This window comes from Microplitis demolitor, chromosome 5 (assembly GCF_026212275.2).
Source record: "Microplitis demolitor isolate Queensland-Clemson2020A chromosome 5, iyMicDemo2.1a, whole genome shotgun sequence".
NCBI lineage: Eukaryota > Metazoa > Arthropoda > Insecta > Hymenoptera > Braconidae > Microplitis > Microplitis demolitor.
In genome coordinates this window covers 16160177-16184763 of record NC_068549.1, presented here as the reverse complement: position 1 = coordinate 16184763, position 24587 = coordinate 16160177, and positions in this window count along the sequence as shown.

The window sequence follows — 24587 nt, the reverse complement described above, 5'->3', positions numbered from 1 at the left end:
AATAACAAAAGAAATACTTTTGAAATATAAAATAGCTGTGAAATTTACAGGTTTTTTTGTTCACAATAAAATACAACTGACAAAATTGTATTATAATCGAAAATGCATAAGTTATGTGGAATAAACACCATATTTTCAACATTTTCCGATTCCATTAGAATTTTCAAGGCTATCAATTATTAAAAAAAATGGTCCAATCATGACGTTTAAGGTAAAAAATCAAAGCTTACCAAACAAGCTTTAAAATACTTTCTACTGAAATTCTCTATTAGTTTTAGTTTTAATGTTATATAAACTTCAACAGTGAATAAAAACTGATTTTTTCGAAAAATCGTGAAAATTTCAAACAGCCATTACTTCAAAACTAATCGACCGATTCAGCTTATCTTCGAACTTAACTGTGGTAATTACACATAGAATAAGTGTAGAAAATTTAATTAGGATCCGATAAGAATTGTAGGCGTAATCGTGATGACGAAAATGGTTATATTACATACATACATATATTTTTTAACGAATGGTATTTTTGATTCCTACTCAACTAATTATGATAGTTAAAATATATAGCCAAATAGATAGCCAAAAACAAAAATTTACTGAAGAATATATAAGTTGAGACAATGTGAATTGTCTTGGTCGTTCTCAATCACTTCGATCCTGGATCACTTAGTACTTAGACGTACCTTAGCTATCAATTTGCGATATTTATTATTTCTATTATTACTCTGGCAATTTTACTTGCGATATTATTTTCTTACTTTTTATAAATTGTTATAACTAGTTTAAATCGAGTGTTAATAAAACTATTAATATTATATATTACTGGCGATTCACTCGCGATACAAAAATTATCATATTAAATCATAAATTCTGTGTAAAACTGCGCCATTCTACGTCGAAAAATATTGTATCCGGCATCTACGAGGACAGTCTATACATTGTTGAGTTCAGAGCGTTTATTGTAAGTAACTGAATCTTATTATAATTGGCAATAAACTTGCATTCTTTCTAATTAAATTGCTTCACTCTATCTTTCACCCATATTATTTATTTTCCTATTTTATTGGTAAGAATTATTAAACCGTCTATTAAGAATATTATTGAGTAAGAACTAATAAGTCTATTCATTATAAGCAATCTATTGATAAATAATAAGCAGTGAGGTAAGTTGGTAAATTTTACATACGTTGCCGTGTTTGAATAAGTGCGGGTCTTTGCTTTGCAAGAACCCCAGCCCACTGCTCTGTCCAAGTAAAATAAAAATTAGTTAGAGGCCAGCCTAAGCCAGGGTTCAACCCGCGAATTCTGGTGGCTGCTGGTTAAAATCGCGAAAACGAAAAGCGATTTGTCTCAAAGTATCACGAATAATTTAGAAGATATTGATACAAATGGCAGTGGTATAGATAGTGTAACATCTGATTTCGATAACGAAGTTGAATACGGAGATGAAGATGAAACAGAGAATGGATTCTCACACCAGTCTTGGCATAGCGGTATCAAGGATATTGTTGCATGATTTATTTTTTGCATTTAATTCAAAGTATTATAATTCTTTAAATTTCAAACTATTTAATTTTGTCCAATTTTTATTTATCAAGTTGCGCGAGGGCTGGCCAGTCAATGTTTTGAAGGAGCTGAGTTCATATAAAATTAAATAGTTGGAGCTGTCTATAGAGAATGGTTGTGTCATGTAGGGTTATCGTGTAGTAGTACCTGAAAAATTGCGCAATAAAATATTAAAAATTTTGCATGAGACACATTCAGGTATAGTTAAAATGAAGTCGATTGCTAGGTCCTACATTTGGTGGGCAGGAATTGATAAATATATTGAACAAGTGAATAATTCTTGTGAATATTGTTTGATAAACTTTAATAAACCGAACAGATCCACGTTACATCTGTGGCCTTGGCCTGAAGGACCTAACATTCGAATTCATGCAGACTTTTTAGGATTTGCTAAGCGAGATGCATATTTGGTAATAATCGACGCGTACTCAAAATGGGTGGACGTCAGAGCTATGAAAGACGTAACGACTCCAACAACAATAGCTGTTTTCAGAATATATTTTGAAAATCGGAGTTTACCCATGTCACTGATAATGGACCGAAATTTACATCTAAGGAATTTAAAGAATTTTTAGAGAGACAAGGTGTAATTCATATGTTAACTGCACTATATCCTGAGTCTAATGGTTAAGCTGGAAACGCGGTTAAGTCTTTTAAAGCTAAGTGTTTAGTCACGAGCTTAATCATTTTGAAAAGTTTTGTGTACTTTAGCTACGTCTGGGAGCTGCTGAACTCGCTATTGACTTCAAGGCCAGAATAGCGTCGGGTCACTTGCTATTTGGGCCCGGTACATAAAATTTCTGGCTCATGGCCGTGTCAAGTCGGCATGAGAGCCCCGCTACCAGCCGACCAATCAGGAAAATTGGCGGCTAACTATATTCTGTTGGCACGCTTTTAAGCCAATGGGAAAATTCACTGGGACAGCCATGCTGTCCACGTCATTACCGAGCGGCAACGAAGGAGAAGACGCCTGCCCAAGCCATCAATCTACATCGTGGATTGTTCAGTACAAAAACAGCTATCCGTCTAACTACTTCGCTCAATAAATTATTCTTGTAATGTAATTCCGCTAACATTACGCTTTATTATTCTCAATAATTAGACAGTAAAATAAGGCTGCTATTTACTGAGGATAAATTGATTGTTATTCGCGTTTAATTAATTACAAATTAATTTCCTCGTGTTTAAACGCTATCGACCACATGTCAAATATACTATACGTGAACTTGCATTCGCTATCGTGTATAATAAAACGTCGCATTCGCTGTTAAGTATTTCTCTCACAGGTTTTCCGTGTAAATATTGTTAAATAAAGAGCTAATTTATCATCTGTAATTTTGGTGTTCATTTTTAGTTATTGAATTAATTACACCTACACCAGAATCCTTTTGTGCATTCTCTCAATTTTACACTAAGTTTAAACTAGTGCTGTTAAACGGATATTCCAGAGCTGAACTACTTGATAGTTATTTATTTCATTATAGATCAACACCTAACTGTACAACGGGTTTAAGTCCGGCTGAATTACATTTAAAGAGGAAAGTCCGAACTAAATGGGACTTATTAACGAATAAAACTAGAGACAAAGTTGAAAATCAGCAAGCGGTTTAGCAAAGGAATTACCGTGGTAATAGATCTGAAAAATTCAATGTAAATCAACAAGTAATTGTAAAAAATTATAGTAATAAGTCGTGGTGCCTGGCTAAAATAATTCAAATATTTAATCCAATTACCTATGAGGTACGCACTGATGATAATAAGATATGGAAAAGACATGAGGACCAAATAAAGAGATTAAGGGGGGAGGAGAATGAGGTAGAGAATAGTATGGGGAACGAGATGTCAATAAGCGTGTCGAGTCAAGTAAATGTCTCTGAAGCTGGGGTAACGAAAGAGGTCGAAAGTGAATCAGACGTCAACCATTCTCGCAGCAAGTGTGTAACTAGCGATAAGGCCATAAATAAGCAGGTGGTAGCTCCTAGGACCAGAACGATGACTGCGCCGGTGTAGCTCATAAGTCATTTCGAATTCGTAAACCACCTGTACGGTTAAATTTATAACTATTCATTTACAATTGTCTACTACGATGTTTTGATGCAAATGTATAATGGTTATAAGAGCATGTGTGCGTGTATATAGGATAAGTCTGTGTATCAGGATGATTACAATATTCTTTTAAAATAATAAGGGAGGAGTGTAATGTATGTAATAATAATATAGAGCGCGCTGGGGTTAGTCTTGCTTGTACGCTAATACCTAAAGCTCTAGCACAACATTCTGACATCGGGCCTGCCACGAGTAATATTTAATGAGAGATAGCAATAAATAAGACTGTGTTGTTAATTAAGCGTTCCTATATTATTAAGATACCTCATCCATATTATTAGACATTTCAAATAATAATTAATTATTGGTAATGGTCGCGTGGACCTCAGTGGGAGGCACCGGGCAAACAGGGCGATTTTCCTAGAGGATAAGCTCTTGGTTTCATTTTGATTTTGAGCACACAAACGATAAACCCCGCAGGGGCCTCTCTGTGTATCAATGCAGAATTAGGATTTTTGTACGTTAGAGAAATTAGTAATTTCACCTACCTTTTGGTGTATGACTGCTTACTTTAAAAGTTGGCCTTCGTGATATGTCGGGCTGGAACTTCCGTAAACGGCAACCGATGGTATTCGATCACAGATTATTTAGTCCAGGATAAAGGAATGTGGTTCTTAATATTAGAAATAATTTAATATACTGGTTTTCTCTAACGATAACTGTTTATTTAAGATTAGCCCTATGGGCTCGCCGTAAACAGTTCCAAAGGTGTTAAATTGTTCTTATCACTAAAGTTCTTTGCTTTCACTTGAATCCCTAAGGATTACACTTAACTATTAACCTTAAACTTACAGGTTTACACTTTGAATTTATCAAGTCCTTAGCTCATTTGAGTTCAGTCTGAATCTCCGACTCCAGCAATTCACTTGGACGAGAATCGCTGTTTATAGACAACAATTATTATAAAAATCACCCACGCCTCCTAGTGTTTTACGCCAGCGGTACTTCCCGTACGGTGATTTTCGGAAAAGAAAGTATAATTTTGGAAAGACAATTTTGAATAAAGATTTTTACGGTAACAAGCAACTTGCCACGCCTCCTTCCCGTGGGATTTTCTAGTATACTTGACTGTTTAGATTTTATTAATGAAAATGAACTAATCGGTTTAAGAGAAATAGAAAATAGAAAAATAATGTTGCCTAAACGTTACACGGTTTAGAACTCACGCGGACCAGCAAGGAAGATACATTAACTTCTCAAGCGTAATTGGCTGCCGCATATTTATGTTCGTTGTTTGTATAACCTTGGTTCGCGTTCCTGGAGGGAATAATTTAGGATATATAATTGGATGAATTTAGAATACAGTCAAGTGTAATTTCCTGATTCGAGGAAACGTTGATGTCGTGCAACGAGGTGTTGTCCGAAGTTGCTGACCTTAAAATTGTTAACGCTGCACTTTACAATGAGCTCGGCAAAGAGGCCCCTTTAATATATATGGCAAGCCTGATATAACACGGCTATTTATCTTAAGGTAGTTGTCGGGTGATGAACATAGTGTCAGAAAGTTCTAAAATTTTTTATACTTATTAAGAGTATTAAGATACAATTACCATTGAAATTTGAAGTCGATTGACCATCTCTAATTCGAGATATTTATAATTAAAGTTTGGATAATTAACATTGCGAGCAATGAGTATACGTTTTAAGTCACGTTCTTGATTCTAATAAAAAAACTTTACAATGAGCTCGGCAAAGAGGCCCCTTTAATATATATGGCAAGCCTGATATAACACGGCTATTTATCTTAAGGTAGTTGTCGGGTGATGAACATAGTATCAGAAAGTTCTAAAATTTTTTATACTTATTAAGAGTATTAAGATACAATTACCATTGAAATTTGAAGTCGATTGACCATCTCTAATTCGAGATATTTATAATTAAAGTTTGGATAATTAACATCGCGAGCAATGAGTATACGTTTTAAGTCACGTTCTTGATTCTAATAAAAAAACTAACAGTCGGAAGTTTTTGAAAAACTAACAGAAAATTAATAAATTTAAAAGAAAAAAAAAAGGATTCACCATCTCATTGTTGATATATAGCAATTCAAAGTTGAACAATAAATAAAAAATATACTTGTCCATGCATTGGACAGAAAGAATCTGACAACGCTGTACGTGAGTATTCATTGAATATTTGAGCGGTAAATTGAAGCAGATACTCAGTACACTATACAGCAACTGGTGAAGCATATGCGACGTTGTCAAATTATAATTTAAAAAAATGTTCAACAGTATTTGTGTATACACGTATATGAGTAATGTGTAGGTAACCTTCTCACGGGTACAGTATCAAATAAAAGTAATGTCTCATTTTAACTACAACCTAACCTACTCTTACCACGTATATGGCTCATAACTTTTTGACAATATTGTAGCAGGATAACTACTTTAAAATATACTCAAATAATCTAAAATTATGTGAAATAATGGATTAGGCAGAATACAGGCACATGAAATGAATAAAAATAGACAAGTTTATTGCCAATTATAATAATAAGAATTACTTACAATAGTAATATTATTTTATTTACAATAGTAATTTATTTACAATAATAATATGAATCGGCTGCTCTTTGACGGCAACGGCTCCAGTGAAGTTGAGTAGGCGCGTGGTACAATTTTAACTTACAATTATTATTATTCGTTATGATAGGATGCAATATTTGTTATAAATTTTAGTTAATGGAATGTTTACTCAATTATATCTTAGCTATACTGTTAATTACAAAAAATGACATAGCAAGTAATCGCTTATAAATAATTAATTCTACGTAGCAAGTAGTCGTTAAGAGAAAAAAAGATACTTTAGAATTATTTAGCACATCTGCGCATTAAGATCCAACATCGAAGTGATTGACCGATAGTTTAGGGCATAGGACTAACCTCGGGGCTTTATCCCCACTTCACCCTTACGGACATGCGTCGACGTGATAATTAGTCATGTGACCGTGGCACTATGAGTTGTGTAGTTTCAGACGGCAACGAGACGGGGAAAAACAGGGATAGCAAGGCTGAAAACGAAAAGGACAATTCACATTTTCTCAATATATATATATATATTAGACTGGGCCAAAAAATCGACTATTTTTTTTTCTTTCGATACTGTGAAAATATTATTCCTGATGAACAAAAAAAATTATTGTGCAGGTTTGAGCCCTTAATATTGATATTAAGAGCTGTATCGTTACGACTATTCGTTTTTTAACAGAAACTCATTTTTTACCCAAAACTTGTAAATCATCTATTTAAAAAATTTGAGCAATGTATATTTTTAAAAGAAAATTGAATTCCTTACAAAAAATCTCTCTTAGTAAATTGACGTAAAACGAACCGTTTTCTTGTAACCGTGCTATAAACATTGATTTGTTTTTTAAATTCTTTGTTTCTATTTTGGCTTTTTGTAACTACTAGAAATATTAAAATTATTTCTAGTCAAGATACATATTCTTGAAGGAAATTTAATACTCTACAAAAAAGGTCTCTTAACATTTTTTGCTAATTTCACTCCTCCAAAAGTTATTCAGGTTATTTAAGTCGTTTTGACTCAACTTTAACCTTGAATAACATTCGAAGGAGTGAATTCAGCAAAAAATGTTGAGTGACCTTTTTTGTAGAGTATTAAATTTTCTTTATGTATATGTTTATGAATATGTATCTTGACTAGAAAAAATTTTAATATTTCTAGTAGTTACAAAAATCCAAAATATAAGCAAAGAAGTTCGAAAACAAGTCAATATTTAAGGCACAGTTACAAGGAAACGGCTCGTTTTACGTCAATTTACAAAGAGAGATTTTTTGTAGGGAATTCAATTTCTTTTAAGAATATACATTGCTCAAATTTTTCAGATAGATGATTTACGAGTTCTGGGTAAAAAAAGAAATTTCTGTCAAAAAACGAATAGTCGTAACGATACACCTCTTAATATCAATATTTTAAGGGTATGTCCTAACTTCCCCGTACCAGGAAGTTTGGACAATCTTTCTTCAGTTACTCGAGAGAACGTTGAGGATTGGGTCCGTCAATGTCTGATATAGCCGAGTACTCGGCTTGATTAGGATAGGGAGATTTTATGTTGAAATAATTAAGAAATATATTCAAATATAGATTAAGTTATTTTATCATAAAATAATGATTCATTTATTTAATACGTATACTTAATGTTGAACTTTCTTATAAATATAAATAATAATTTATAACTAAATTTTTCTGAAATAATAATACTGCGCATGCGTCACAACCGTGTCTCGTGTTCTTAATATCACGAACATCAAAACTCAAAGACCCGCGCTAAATTAATCTCTACTTTATTATAATAAATTTTACAACGTGAATAAGTGTACAGAAATAAATAGGATAGAATAAGGGATAAGCGTGCGGCACAATAACGTGCCACACGGTAGGCTATTCCGAACACAAGTTTTTTTTTGTATCTTTAGACGCTACGTATATTTTATTCAAATAATTTATGTGGATAATATTTAGCGAGCTTCTAATTATTTTCACTAATAAGTAATTTACTCAGGTCGGGGAAATCCTGACAATTAAAATTTTAACGAATAAATAATTCTCCGCATGCACGAAGATTCGAAATCAAAAGTCATAAATTATATAAAAATAAAATAAACTTTGTTCCGTCGATAACGGAAATCCGATGTTAATTGTCGCCCCATTAACGTAAAAAAAGGGTAAATTTTAATAGAGTCACCATCTGGTGGTGTTTTATCTAATTTCGTCACCATTTTGGGTCGTACCGTAAACGTGCGCACTCATTATAGCGTCGGTTTCGCTGTGCATCATCGTCGCACTCATGCCTTCAGCATATCTCTGTCGCGCGGTTGTCTGATTTTTCCGTTCGGTCGAACCAACGAACCGGTGTCACCGCGTGTTTCTGCACAGTTGACTACGAGTCTTACTAACGAGCGCACACACTGTGAGCATTCTATCTATAATTCTCAAGCCAACAATTACATATTCATTAATAAATTGATTATCCACTATAATTTACTTCATCGTGGAGAGATAAGTATTTCTTGATATCATCCAGGTATTAATTAAATATATTTCATTAAAATTAAACCACATTTATGTCCATCTTCAAATCGCGCGTATTACGTTGTACGAAAAACAAACCAGACTCGGTTAAGCGTGGGTCTCGCCCATTCAACCCGGGTTTCATTCGTGTTTTATTGCGTATTCGATTAATTGTGTTCGGTATTTAATATTAATATTTGTATTAATATTAAATAATAACAACACAAATTGATCTTGAACCTGTAATAATCATATACCGTTCATTCCTATAAGCGTTCAGTATATTTTAATTAAAATCGCCCGCGTTCGTTCATTATCATTACACTTCAATTATCATATCGTGAACAATTACCTGAATTCAACAAACATTCAAGTAACGGCCTCGTCACCAATCAATCATCGATCGATTCTAATTGATCAGATTCAATTTACTGCAGTACATATTCGTCTCTGTCACGTTACATAACCGAATCATCTAATTCAAAAATCTAATTTAAACATCAATCAGATTAACGTTTAATCACATCTTGTTGTTCATCGACAATGTAATTGAACTTCTAATTTCTTTCTAACGCATTTCAATATATCAACATTCTGCGCGATTCAAATCGTAAGGCCGATCTGATCAATCGGTAATTTCGCCTCTGCGCATATACACTTGAAAGCTTTCATCAATCACTCGATCTCTAGTACCAAGTACTATCTAATTGTCCCGCAGCGGACAATTAGATCGCTCTTGCCTATATACAGACGTATATATCGCATAAAATTCTCACAAACTAAATACGCCGATTTCGCATCGCGTAATCTATAACTGCATAAGCTCATACATGCCGATTTCGCATCGCGTAATCTATAACTGCATAAGCTCATACATACATATTACATACACATACACACATACACGCATATATCCACATTGTTCTTGTACCAATTGTTCAACGAGTTATCATCATTCTTTTTATAACAATAATTTCGTGTTTATCATTGTAACATCTTCAAAGGGTTTTATGCCGTAGTGCTTTCCCTAACTTTTTTTGGGTCAAAATATACTCTTCGTTTTGATACCCAAATCACGCCTTTTATTTACTATAACCTATTTCACCCATTCACCCTCCTCCTCAATTAATTTAAGCTAAAATTATTAATCCAGTTTTATTTCAGGTTAATTAGAAATCTAATAAATAAATTAAACAAAAAAAAAAAAAAAAGAAAAGGGATAATCTCCCGCTAACAAACTTTATAAAAGACGATAATAAGATTTAACTGGAAAATGTTATCCACGTGTTTGACAAACTTGATTATATATTATTAGAAAACATACGCCGGCTTGCCCCCAGTGTTTAACCATAATATCTGTTGCCACGATCCAAATTGTGCTGTAATTAGGCGAGGTTGGAACCAAAGCGCGATAGCAGGTAACTCACAATTAAAAAAAAAACTAATAGCGATGGCGTCTGCCTGACTGGACTACTTAATAAATATTCTGCCAAAAGAAAAGTTGAGCGACCACTTGGTTCAGCTGGTGGGTTGTAATTAATTTTGGAGAAAAGAGTCCGCCGACAAAGTGCGCTGGGTCTCTACCCCCACCGTTGCGCGAAGTAATTAAATTTTGGTCGTCGCAAGGGCTGGTGCGTAAAATAATGAGGCGCAAAATTTAATTTGACTGACCAGGCAGTCGAATGCCAAGTCACCCCGTCATAATATTAAGGGCTCAAACTTGCACAATAATTTTTTTTTTGTCATCAGGAATAATATTTTCACAGTATCAAAAGAAAAAAAAATAGTCGATTTTTTCGGCCCAGTCTAATATATATATATATATATATATATATATATATATATATATATATATATATATATATTTATATATATATATATATATATATATATATATATATATATATGTATATATATTAGCCATTCCACGCCAAATCGGACGGTTTTCAGAATTTTAATTTCTAATTTCCGTTATTTTTTGATATTTTTTAGTACTCATCGGAAAACTCATCCTCTTGAATTTGGAGATTTTTTTGTTCATTGGTTCAAGAGATATAAAATTTTAAAAAAAAAACCGCTTTTTTCATGGTTATTTGCTTATAACTTTTTGAAAAATATTTTAAATGAAAAAACTCTAAGAATAAAAAAGTTTCGTTGTTTCATGTACTTTTCGAAAAAAAATACAAATGATTTTGTAGGAAAATTTTTCCGCGTTATATTTGAGTTTTAAAACTTTAAAGTCGTTTTCTGAAACTCATGCATATTTTGATTTTCCTGGACCTCCGTGGTTGCTATTTTTTTTCGATTATTGAAAATTAAAACAATTTTATTTTTGCTATAAATTATTATCCATACCGATTTTTGGCATTGTACACTTGTTTTTCTTACATATTAAAAATTGGTTTTGATATTTTGTCGTTCTTAGTAGGGATTTAATATCACTCAGCAAGAGTTAATACTATGTATGAGCAGTTATAATAAATTTTTTGATTTATTGAGAAGCAACTATTTCGAAGCAAAAGAAACATTAGATTTGCTATATAATTCAACTAAGACTATTACAAGAGCTCAAAAATATCATGGAATCATTCGAAAAAGCGACGAAATTATATTACAAACGTTTTTAATTATTTCCGTGTTCTTTTAAAAATTTCACATTAACGATTGTTTTATGAACTAGAGTACTTCTTGGTTAATATAGCTCCACCGCTTTATCAAAAAATTATATGATATTTTAGAGTTCCTATAATGGCCTTAGCTTAATTGTATAGCAAATCTAACGTTCCCTTCGCTTCAAAATAGTTGCTTCTCAATAAATAAATACATTTATTATAACTGCTCATAAATAGCATTAACTTTTGCTTACTGCTTTTGAATCCCTACTTAGAACAAAAAAATATCGAAATCAATTTTTAATATGTAAGAAAAACAACTGTACAGGGTCAAAAATCGGTATGGATAATAATTTCTAGCGAAAAAAAAAATTTTTTCAATTTTCAACAATCGAAAAAAAATAGTAGCCACGGAGGTCCCACGACTGGAACCACCTGAAAAATTGTGGAATAGATAGTAGTTTGTTGACGAAAATTTTTCAGGAAAATCAAAATACGCATGAGTTTCAGAAAACGACTTTAAAGTTTTAAAACTTAAATATAACGCGGAAAAATTTGCCTACAAAATCATTTGTATTTTTTTTCGAAAAGTACATGAAATAACGAAACTTTTTTATTCTTAGAGTTTTTTCATTTAAAATATTTTTCAAAAAGTTATAAGCAAATAACCATGAAAAAAGCGGTTTTTTTTTTGAAAATTTCATATTTTTTGAACTAATGAACAAAAAAATCTCAAAATTCAAGAGGATGAGTTTTCCGATGAGTACTAAAAAATATCAAAAAATAACGGAAATTAAAATGTTTAAGCAACAACTAAAATTAATTATTTAACAAATTTATTTACTTTAGACCAAATGTAATGTAGAAAAATTATTGTAATTGATTAGACTTAGGTGGATATTGAATAGTGGACTGTAGTTGTTGATTCTGGTACTGGTGAATTATCAACAAATTGGACTCCTCGTAGCTGAGCTGGTAGCAACAGAGCTGACTAGTAGCTCTGGTTGGTGATGGTTTCGCCGTATCAGGCGAAGGATTCTTATAGTTGAGGGCCTCGTTATGCCAAGCAACACGGAGGCGATTCACGTTGTTAATTCTAGCTTGGCAGAGTCAAGTAACTGCTGGTGGGATCAGGCGGTTTTGGAGGTGGCTCAGGATATTGAGTCTCAGGCTGAAGACTCACAGTGCTCGTTCAGATCTCGTAATTACTTGTTCAACTCGTACTAGCTCGTTCGCAGCGATTAATAAGCAGCTGTTGGGAATATTACGATGTCAGTATCTTACTTGGATGTTATAAAAATACCAGCAGATCAACTTTGAAGATAGGATTTGACAGCAGAGCTCTCGCAAGCCATGAATTCGCGTTGCGAGACGCTCAAGTCGAATATTATCAGGTTGGAGACATAGTGGACAGAACCGTGATTGTAAGAGTATCTCGAGACGCATGTCTCGATCTGACGGATCATGATACGATTAAGCAAGAGCAGGAGTTGATGTCCGCTAGGGCATCTGACGGATCACAAGGTGGTGTTCCGGTCGCAGGTGAACCGGGACCAGACTCAAGTAGACGCGGACTAGCCAGACGAGAATCCAGTAGGTACCTCTCGAAACTCTCATCTAGCCAATCCACCACAACAGCTGACGGGTCACCAAGGTGGTGTCCCGGTCGCAGGTGAATCGGGACCATTCTGGGTAAGGCCTTGGTGAAGACTGGGAGCAGGTCAGCCATCGTGGTGCTCTCGGTAAAGAGAGAATACCCGAAAGGATTCTCTAGAGTAGATATGGTCCACTATAACCACTGACGATTCACAAGGTGGTGCCCCGGTCACAGGTGAACCGGGACCGGACTCAGAAGGACCTTGTGATGAACAGTTAAAGGTCAGGGATTATAGCGCGACTCAGTGGCGTCAGAGTATTGACATCATGCGAGATAGAATAGCAATTGAATCTGTGTACATACCAAAAGTAACCCAGGTTGTAATTTACTTAGATCTGAGTTTGGTGGTTGAGTGCTGGTAGTCTATGGCGAGATATCACGATCACACCAGTGCGGGGTGAGCCGATGCAGATGACAGATAATCATGAGTTGCTGAGTACTCTGGATGCTGTGTACTTATTTCTTGATGGTTCTTGATGGTAATAAATGCTCGCTAAACTGGTATTAATTGCAATTGAACGATTATAGTTTTCACTGTGTTTAAGAAAAGAATTGAGTGAACTGATATTTGTAAACTGCTGTGAAACTGGTCAGGAAAATTGACAGGTTTGGAAACACTCTATGTGCTCGGTGCAAGAGGTCAGAGAATGACTGACTGGTAACAATGGAAGCGAGTTGATGCAGAGCTCCAGTATGCTAAAAAAAAAAGATTCGAAAAACTGGTTTGGAAGTTTCTCGATTTTTTCAATTTCCCAAGAGCGTGAGAAAGTCCTATAAAATTATTTATAACAAAAATTACATGTATAAAAAAAAGGAATTATATCTGGCGACCAAATGTTCACGTAGAAGAGCTGCGTATGCGGGCGAAAGGCTCGCGCTGTGAACAGAGAAAATCAAATTTTTATGGCCCCGAACCCGGGACGGTCATAAAAGTAGGTACTCTGGCGATGCTGTGAGTAGCGCAGAGCTAAAATATTTAGTTTGAGAGAAAGAATTATATTTCACAATATTTTATTTTATTTTTGAAAATGCACATGTATTAAGTTTTTAATAAAAATTATTTAGTTATTCATTTACTATAGAAATTTTCAACAAAAAATTAAAATTCTTAAAACCGTCCGATTTGGCGTGGAATGCCCCATATGTATTAGGGTGCTTCGTTTCCGGCGAAAGTATTATTTTCGTTGCTCATCAAGCCAAATATTGTTTTTTATACAAAAACAAAAATTTCTGACAAGTTTGAGCTCTTAATTCCAATCCTAATTTCTTTCCATTTGAATTCCAAGATTTCCCATTTAAAATACATGTAACTTAAATTACTTTTTTTTTAACTTTCTAATACTCAGCTGCGTTTTATGATATTAACGCGGTTTTGGTCGCAAATTGTAGAGCATTTGATGTTCTGTAAAAGGACCCATAGTTCCTTAGCTGTAATTCCAGCTGTTTTACTTGTGTCCGTTGTGGAACTCATTTTTCCTATGAAATTGACCTTTATTGGCTTGCAGAACGTAAACTAATGAATTCACATTAAAAACATCATGGGGAATTTTATAGTAAATTTTATTCTCTTCAAAAAAAGTCTTATGAGTCAAGTCGCTCAAGTCCATATTTTCCGAGTTATAGTGATTTTAATATTTTGAAAAATATAATATTAAAAAAAAAAAAAAAAAAAAATAGATAATTTATTTTTTAAATTAAATGGGAAATCTTGGAATTCAAATGGAAAGTAATTAGGATTGGAATTAAGAGGTCAAACTTGGCAGGAATTTTTGTTTTACGATAAAAAAGAATATTTTGCTTGATGAATAACGAAAAAATACTTTCGCCGGAAACGAAGCACCCTAATATAAATATATATATACATATATATATATATATATATATATATATATATATATATATATATATATACATATGTATTAGGATGATTAACAAAAAAACAAACTTTTTTTTCCTCTTGGAAACAGGTTCAAAAGTTTCATTTAGATATAAAAAGACGCCTGTGAAAATTAGAGCTCTTAATATTAATATTGAGAGGTTCCGCATTGCACTCTTTTATTTTCCATAAGAATAACATGGAAAAAATTTTTTTTGGGTCTTTCGATTTTTATAACTAACTAACGATGCATCATAGGAAAAATCAACAGGCATATTTTTGTAGGGAATAGAATGCTCTACGAAAAAAGTCTTTTATCATTTTTTGATAATTCCATTTGTCCAAAACTTATTTGAGGTTGAAGTCGAATTGAAATTAAATTTTGAGATCTTTTCACTTTTCCGGCGAAACTATCTGATCACAAAATACTGTGAGATCATTTGTAGACATTTTTATTTCCTACAAATTATTATCCATAAAGCTCTTTCCAATTTAGCATTGTTTTCTAGTTATTTTTATATCAATGTCCAGCTCATGAAAAAATACTCTTTTGATCGATTTTAAGAGCTTGACATTAAAATAAAAATAACTAGAAAACAATGCTAAATTGGAAAGAGCTTTATGGATAATAATTTGTAGGAAATAAAAATGTCTACAAATGATCTCACAGTATTTTGTGATCAGATAGTTTCGCCGGAAAAGTGAAAAGATCTCAAAATTTAATTTCAATTCGACTTCAACCTCAAATAAGTTTTGAACAAATGGAATCATCAATAAATGATAAGAGACTTTTTTTGTAGAGCATATAACGGTGGGCCCTGGTTATTTCACGTCAAACAACTACGAACTACAGTTAAAGAAATTTCCCGAAAAACTAGGTTTAATAAATTATTAATTATTGAATACAAATATTAATTAAGGATTTTTTCATTACTGGTTCTGATGTCAGGAAAGTAGATCTCAGGAGTAGGTCGGTTCGGTAGTCGGCATTTTGATCCGCGGACAAAATATCCCCGACAAAATATCCTTGCCAAAATATCTTCAGACAAAATATCCTCAAACAAAATATCCCTACGACAAAATATCCCCACGACATAATATCTTTAGACAAAATATCCTCAGCTGAAATATCCTTGTAACTAAATATTATTACATTTTTTGAAAAAAATTCCTTTATTTTTTCTCATTTCTCAACTTGTACCTTTTAAGACAAAGATATGAATAAAAAAAAAAAATTATATTATTACAAATCGAAATTTTTTATCATGTGAAATTTGTGTTTTCGACAGGTATCTTTATGAAAGTGTTCCGAAAGCGTCGTCCCAGGCACTTCTCAGACATTTTCCAGACACTTTCAGAGACTTTCATCGAGAAAATTTAAAAAAAAATATTGGCTAAATTTTATTTCAAAAGATGGTACAGTACTATTGTAAATGTATGGGTCACGCATACATATTACATGTGAAAGGGCACTCGATTTGTATATATTATACTATTTGCGCATATAACATATAACATTTGAATATTTAAAATTGGCGCTTAGAATTTCTAATATATTGTAGCGCTATCTAGTCATAGTCTGTCAATATATTCTTAATTTATTACTATAGTTGGCGCTGTAGTAGTGTCACGTTTTTCATCATTGTATGTTTATTACTATAGTTGGCGTTGTAGTTGTGTCACGTTGTTCATGATTGTTTGTCCATTATATTAGTTGCGCTATTACGTTTAATTACATTATTACTGTTTAATTTTTCGCGTATCATTTGCATATCATTTCGTATTGCTTTATTTTTAATTCAATTATTGATATCAAATTTTTTATACATTGTATACGATGCCATTGACATTTGTTCCATCGCAAAAAAAAAAAAAAAATTGTTGCTTCACGAAGGATTTTTATGTTCTAAAAAATCCTTCAACAAAACTTGTCTATCATGGCGTTGTGCTTCAAATGTAAATTGTAATGTATTAATCCATACAGATTCAGAAACAAAAACTGGTTATTATTTATTCATTTAATTTTTTTTTTTTTAAATTGAAGCTTATTATTTTAACTTAAGTTTTCTTTTTTATTGTTGTATAGGAAATATTGTCGGTGTAATACCTAAGCACGAGTATGCGGGTGACATTGCTGCAGTACAGGCCAAGATTGTAAAATCTAAGATCGCTAAAGAAGCAAGAAAAGGTGAAGCTAAACCAGCTACTATTGTTACTCAAGTAGTGCGTGGCGTCTTATCACCTGTTTCGGCTTTGATTTGATTTCGGCAGTGATTTATTGGAGCCTTTATTATCCTTCTTTGAAACAGTTTGGTTTGGTGAATTACGTCATAGAAATAAAAAAAGAAATAAGCCGTTATTCGACATTAAAATGTGGAATTGTTATCGTTCTGTAATTGACAATCTTTTACGATCTAACAATCCAATAGAAGGATGGCACAATGGTTTTAACCGTCGTGTAGGTGTGTGCCATGCTTCTGTTGGATTGTTAATTAATAAATTAAAAGATGAACAATCGAGAAGTGAAGCTTTTATTTCTCAGATCGATTCAGGATTGAAGACTACTACTCAAGTTGAAGCTTATCGTGATTATAATGCTCGATTGATGACAGTCGTTGTGAATTAGGATCCTGATAATAAATTACAATACTTGAGAAATGTCGCAAAAATAATTTCAATCAATGTTGATAATTAAAGCAGATGTTAGTATTGCCATTATCTCTATATTTTATAAATATATTGACATATTTGGAATTAATTATTTAGTTTATTTGATGTTTTGGAATATTTAAAATTATTATTTATGTTTACCCTGGCGGGAATTTTTCGGACTTTGGTCTGAACAACTCAGTTCTAGAGTTCTAAAGAATTTTTCAGCCAAAAATCCCAAAAATTTCCACCAGGGCAGCGATAAAATTAAGGTTTTTTTTTTATTTTAAATGATTTTCATATGATTATTGTTACAATAATGAGTATTATACTATAATATTTATCAGAATAATTGTTAGATTAACGAATTCAAAGTTTATAAAAACATGATATATAATAATTATATTAATAAATTAAAATTTACTTAATTAATAAATGATGTATCGTTAGTTTTGGCGGAATTGTGACAATAATTTAAGTTTATGTGACTTTGTGATAATTCTAGTAATTAATTAATATTTATATGGTAATTAGCTACATCATGAACTGTAATTTATTTATACAATCTAATATTATATTATATGACCAATTTATTTTGATATTGTTACCTGATACAACGATATATAATAAATATCTTCATAAGTTATTAATGATTTAATGGATAAAAGATAAATTATTTTTTTTTAAGGGATATAAAGAACTAAAGTTAATGTAATTTGGTGATAATTCCAGTAATTAATTAATAAAAAATTATTTTCTTCAATCATATTATATTATTTGTTCATTTTGGTGTCATGATATTTTGTTTAAAGATATTTTGTTATGAGGATATTTCGTCTAAATATATTTTGTCTTGAGAATATTTTGTCGGGGATATTTTGTCCGAGGATCAAAAGTCATAGAATCGGTCGGTTCGTATTGTACCGGACACGCAGCTAAAAATTAACTTTTTCTATGTGACGCTGGTGATAAGAAAATTAGTTGATAAAGACTCAATTATATTTTATGATCTTTTATTTAACCAAAATCTTCAAATGTACATGAATAATTTTCCCCTTTTATTTGTAAATGGATTAATTCATCACAATTTAATGAATAAAATATCCATCCAGCGCCAAATTTGTAAATGATTGAAATACGCGCATTTATTAGACGTGCGATATGATAAAGTAAATAAATAATTAAATGTCACGCTACGTTGAAGAGAGGGAGGAAAACTTATTAATAATTTGTCGAGACTTATCTGGATGTATGCAGGCTTATTGGTGGTATCGGTCTCAGATTCGTTCCGGGCTCCTTGGACTCGATGTCGATCCTCTTCGGTATATCCTCGCGGCCAGACGTTGTACACTAAACCACCACACTCACTTAGTAATCAAATTTGGTTTTCTTTAACCAGATGGTGGAGTCGCAAAATCTCCTGATTTGATTAATTTGAATAAAAACAAATATCACTTATAATAAAATTAATAATTTAGTTTAATATATAAAGAAAAGTTTCAATAGATAAAATTATTCAGGTAACAGATTAACTGAAATAGAACTAATTACTGGGCTAAATGACTAGATATAACAAACTTATCGTTAGGCCGGCTCATATAAATTGTAATGAGTCCTGGTGATAGAGTAGGAGCCTCGCTAAGCGTCATCAGTCCACTCTAGGTGATGGCCAGGGCCTAAGTTCTCCAGCAAGTGCTTGCTGGCCCTTTTTGTAGACGAATTTTGTAGGCGTGGAACAACCTTACTGTCGTCTCAATTCAAGTAGGATTTGATCTAGGGGGCCTCTGAAATGGCCCAGGGTGACTAAAGAGCGTCAATTAAGGTATAATTATCACAATAGATGGCTGTCGAATTTTCGCGCTCGATTTTCAAGTTGAAAATCAGAAACGCACGGTCACAAGCATTCAATTCCCTACAAAATCATGCTTGTTGATTTTTTCTATGATGCATCGTTAGCTAGTTATCAAAATCAGAAGACGCAAAAAAATTTTTTCATGTTATTCTTATGGAAATTAAAAAGTGCAATGCGGAACCTCTTAATTTTGATATTAAGAGCTCTAATTTTCACAGGCGACTTTTTATATCTAAATGAAACTCTTGAACCAGTTTCCGAGAAGAAAAAATAGTATATTACACACCTAGGGAAGTAAAGTAAAAAATGTCTCAGATCACATGCAATTGTTGGCCGAGGCTTCGCCTCGGCCAACAATTACATGTGATCTGAGGCTTTCTTATTTACTTCCCGAGGAGTGTATACTATTTTTCGTGTCGACGGAGGTGGAAAGCGGCAACTTCGTTTTGCACAGCGGGACGAAAGTTGACGCTTTCCACCCGGAGGCGAGAAAAAAATTTGTTATTTTTTCAATCACCCTAATAAATAATAATTATATGGAGCCGGCCTCCAGAACAAAATAAATATTAAATCGCGGAGCTCAAATAAATTACTAATTAATAATATAATCAATGACCAGGGCCCACCGGGAGTCTATCGACACTCCAATGAGACCAAACCTGGACGTTATAAATAATTAAAAATATTTTAATTAATCTGTGGTAATACCCAAGAATGTAGCAAAAGCAAAACCGATTTCTCATTTTACAATATGATATGGAATGCACTAGTGTTTTATTCATTTACTAACTCTTAATTGTTCACTACCGGTTTACACAAATATATACGTCATATAATTTTGATATTTAAATTTATTTTCCATGATTTATTGTATAGTTTACATATAGTCAAAAGTTATTTTAAGGCATTTATCATTTTTTTAAATCACACTTTGATGTATAACGATCGACATGTTGAACGCACAAGTCACATTTCTAAAAAGATGGCAGCGTAAATAAGATAGTCATAAAAAAGGTAACATAAAATGGTATGAACAAATGGCAACATTTTTCAGTTGTCAGTTGTCAAAATAAAGCTAATATTAAAATATAACAAAATGTTCACCTAAAATAGTTAACAAAACATTTATAACGTAAACCGTTTTTATTTTCACGACGGAGACGTGAAGCAAACCCGGAGTCGTATGTGGTCACCCAAGTGTATTAAAAACAAATATAAATAACAATAATAATTATAACTAAAAATAATGAATAATTATAAATAAATTAAAGGTGTGCCTGGACCAGCTCCTCAGGCTGGGTTAGTCCACGAGGGCGCCAGCCCGTTTTTACAAAACGGACAAAACCAATAACAATCAGGGGAGAGATCACGGGACAAAATCTTGAGCGAGAATGTATGCACCAAGCGGAATGACAACCAAACAAATATATAATGAATAAAAATAATAATAAGGACTAATTACTATTAAATATATCCAGGAAACAAACAAATAAATATTGGCTATCACTGGGTTCCTTTTACGAAATTATTCAATTCAAAATATATTTAAATAAACTCAACAAATGGTTAAAATAATAATCAATTCAATTTAAATAATATTATTAAATTATCCACTGGGGAAACCAAATTACAAATTACAAATTTTTACCCAATATAATAGATTGTAAACAAATAAAATAATACTAATCTTTTTCTTTATTTTATATTATTTACTCTGGGGAGAGAAAGACGCGGGTACTCAATACATATTTGGCAACACTGGGTTGCATACCATTAAATTATAAAACAAATTTTATCCAGAGAAATAATATTTTAAGTACTGTTGTAAGACAAGGAGCTACATACGCTATCCTTGTCTAATCTCCTAAGGAATTTACTCGACGCGTCTTAGTACATATGCATCCAAATGCCGTGACGGACGCCGAATATACTCAACTTATTATAACAATAACTCTGGTTCAATTACTTATCAATTATTTATCGCGATCAACCCTACTGAAGGACCAGCGATAGCCGATGCAACAAATGATGATACAATTGGCTTACCAGCGTTGATAATAATTTACATATTGAAACTTTTTGATAATAAATATCACATGAACTATATTTTTATTTTAGTATAACAAAATACTAATCATCCAAATTGAATGAACTTTAACTATTTAATAACTTTATTACGGCAACTGGGCCAGAACAATTTACTCAAAAATGATCACGGACAACAACACGTCCTACCTTTACAAAATCCCGGTCTTCTCTGATTATTTTTTCGTTGATTTTTCCGAGGGAGGGGTATCACTCCCGTGTTATCCCCTCTAATGACCTCGGACCCGAAATTTTCAATTAAAATAAAATATTTAAAGTCATGAAACGACCTGAGTTATTTTATAATAATAAATTAAACAATATTTCCTATTTATCAACATAAACATAATAGTTATTAACCCTTTAAACGATAACATAATAATTATTTCAGTGCACCACGTGGCTGGAGAAAAATGCTTGATTTGAGCTAGGAGGTGTTGTCAAATTCACGGCGAGATGGAAAAGCGCGTGCAGCGATTCACATTTGAATCGCTACGTGACACATTGACAACTCAATGTTAACTTTTAAACAACATAAAAAAGTAACCATTTTCGGATAAAAAATTGTCAGCATTAAAATGGTAACTTTTATTTATCCCTACATAGTCATCATTTATCACTTCATTTTATGATAACTATTTACTAACATTTTTTATGGTACGTTTTGTTAACATTTTTGTGGTAACTTTAAGAAAACTTTTAAAAGGTGATTTTTCAAAAATTCTATTTGTCTTCATTTTATTAACATTTTGGATTCTAACTACGTTTTGAATATTTATGAGACTCGAATGATGAAAATCTTCCGAGAAAGTTGGTCTTCTGCTTATTGTCGGAAGCTAAGAAAATCGCTGTTATGATAATTATTTAATAAGTAATTAGAATTCTTAAATTCGAGATTTCGTTGTGCGGCCCAGCCTTAAGGTATTCACTTGAATCAAGTAGTATATACTTGGAATCTCGAGATATTTTTTTTAGGGCCAGTTTTTCAAACTGAGTTTATTTATATCCGGGTTTAAATTAATATTGCTAGTATATCTATACATTAATAATATATAGATATACTAGCAGTGATAAGCAAAACCCGGATAAAAATAAACTCAGTTTGAAAAACTGGCCCTTAATATACGGTTGAGTCTCGCATACAATTGAATCTCATATTGAAAACGTACCCTTAAAAGCCAATTTTCAAATTTTGATTATATTTAATCTGGGTTTAAATTATTATTGCTGGTACATCTATATGTAATTCATGTATTGGCAGGGAGCGCGACGAAAACAATATCTGATGGTTACAGAAAATCATGCTCGATAATTGTAAGAGATATATAAAATCAACGTGAAAAATAAAAATTCGTTATAAAATCAAAATATAAAAATTGATACAATGATATAAATAAAAAAGTTCAATTGTATTTTTGTCACAGAAAATTACATTAAATATATTTTGATAAAGAAAATATAAAAATTTTTAATAAATATCAAATACTATTATTTTAGAATAGAATAAGGTTAACCGGTGAAATCAAAACAAATAATACATGACAGCTACAATAATAAAAGTTGAAAAAATAGTAAAATATTAATTTGAGTTTTTTATCAAAGTTGAAGTACAGCCGACTCTCTCTATGTGGCCACTCTAAAAATGTCCGTTCACCTAATTTCACCGTTTAATCGGTCCTCTACCAATGGACAGTCATTAGTTTTTTAATACCCTCTTTATATGTCCGCAACAAATATGTTGACTCGCTCTTTTCAAGTATCCGTATATAAATTTGATTAATTAATATATAATTATAACAAAATTTAAAAAATTTATAGCACTTGTATGACTATACGGTAGAGTAATCAAATTTCAAATAAAAACGTCAATTTTTAGAAGCAAATCAAAGTTTGAGCTTCTATATCTCTCAAATGGTTAGATTTATGAAAAAAACTTAAGAGACCTTTCTTGAAAATTTTTGAATTTCATAAAAAATTAGTATTAGTTATAGCTGGACGCTTATTTTTCAGCAAGTTATAACATTTTTCTCATTGCACTAACATTTTATATTTAATTTTCACATGTTTATTTTCAACGAAAGCATGATTCAACGAAATTATGTCCACAGCGAGCGCTGCGATCGATTTAGTTGTTCCTACCATACACTACACTGAGAGAACAATTCATTTGAGACAAATGAGATTTGTTTCACACAAATAAATCCCATATTTGAATGGACTCATTTAATATTCATTTGAGACAAATGAATGCATTTATTTGAGCCAAAGATATGATATATTTGGAGCATTTATTTGAATGAAATAAAGATTTCTTTATAGTTAACAAATATCTAGTTGGCACAAAGAAATCAGTTTGTTTCAACCAAATGAAGATTTTTTAACTATAAACAAATATCTTACTCGAATGTAGGTAATAAATTATTTATTTAAATATATTGTTAATTATGTTATGTGTATATGAAGTCGATTGGGAGGCATATTGGACACGGAGTAAAATGAATTGTAAAGTAATTTTTTTATAAATCACGTTGACAAATGACAGTTTTTCCATTACCAGTAACATGCATTTTCATACATCGTCTATATATATATTTATCTAATTTTAATTCCTTTTAAGTTTCATGTTTAGGAGGCATTGAAATTTCGTAGAATTTAATATGATTAATGAAACCGTTATTTATTAGGTGTACAAAAAAGTTCTTCCCGTTTTTTATCAAAAAAAAATATATTTAAAAATTTTAAATAAAATACAAATTTTAATCAAAATAACCACCATCAGCATCTACTACCCTTTGCCAACGCTCAGGCAACTGATGGATCCCACGGCGATAAAAGGCTTGATCTTTTGTCGAAATGAAATCATCTGTTTTTTGCATTTCGTTTTCATTTTGTAAGTGTTTGTCAGCCAAGTAATTTTGCAATGACCGGAATAGGTGAAAATCACACGGTGCAAGGTCTGGTGAATACGCCGGGTGCGGTAAAACTTCCCACTGTAAATCATTTATAGTGTGGTGGACGATTGAACTTATATGAGGCCTGGCGTTATCATGCTGCAGTATCACTGGTCGAGGTTTTTGTCCCGCAAATCGTCTTTTACTGTTGATTTCATCTGCTAATTTTTTTAATTGACAACTGTAGCGTTCTCCAGTA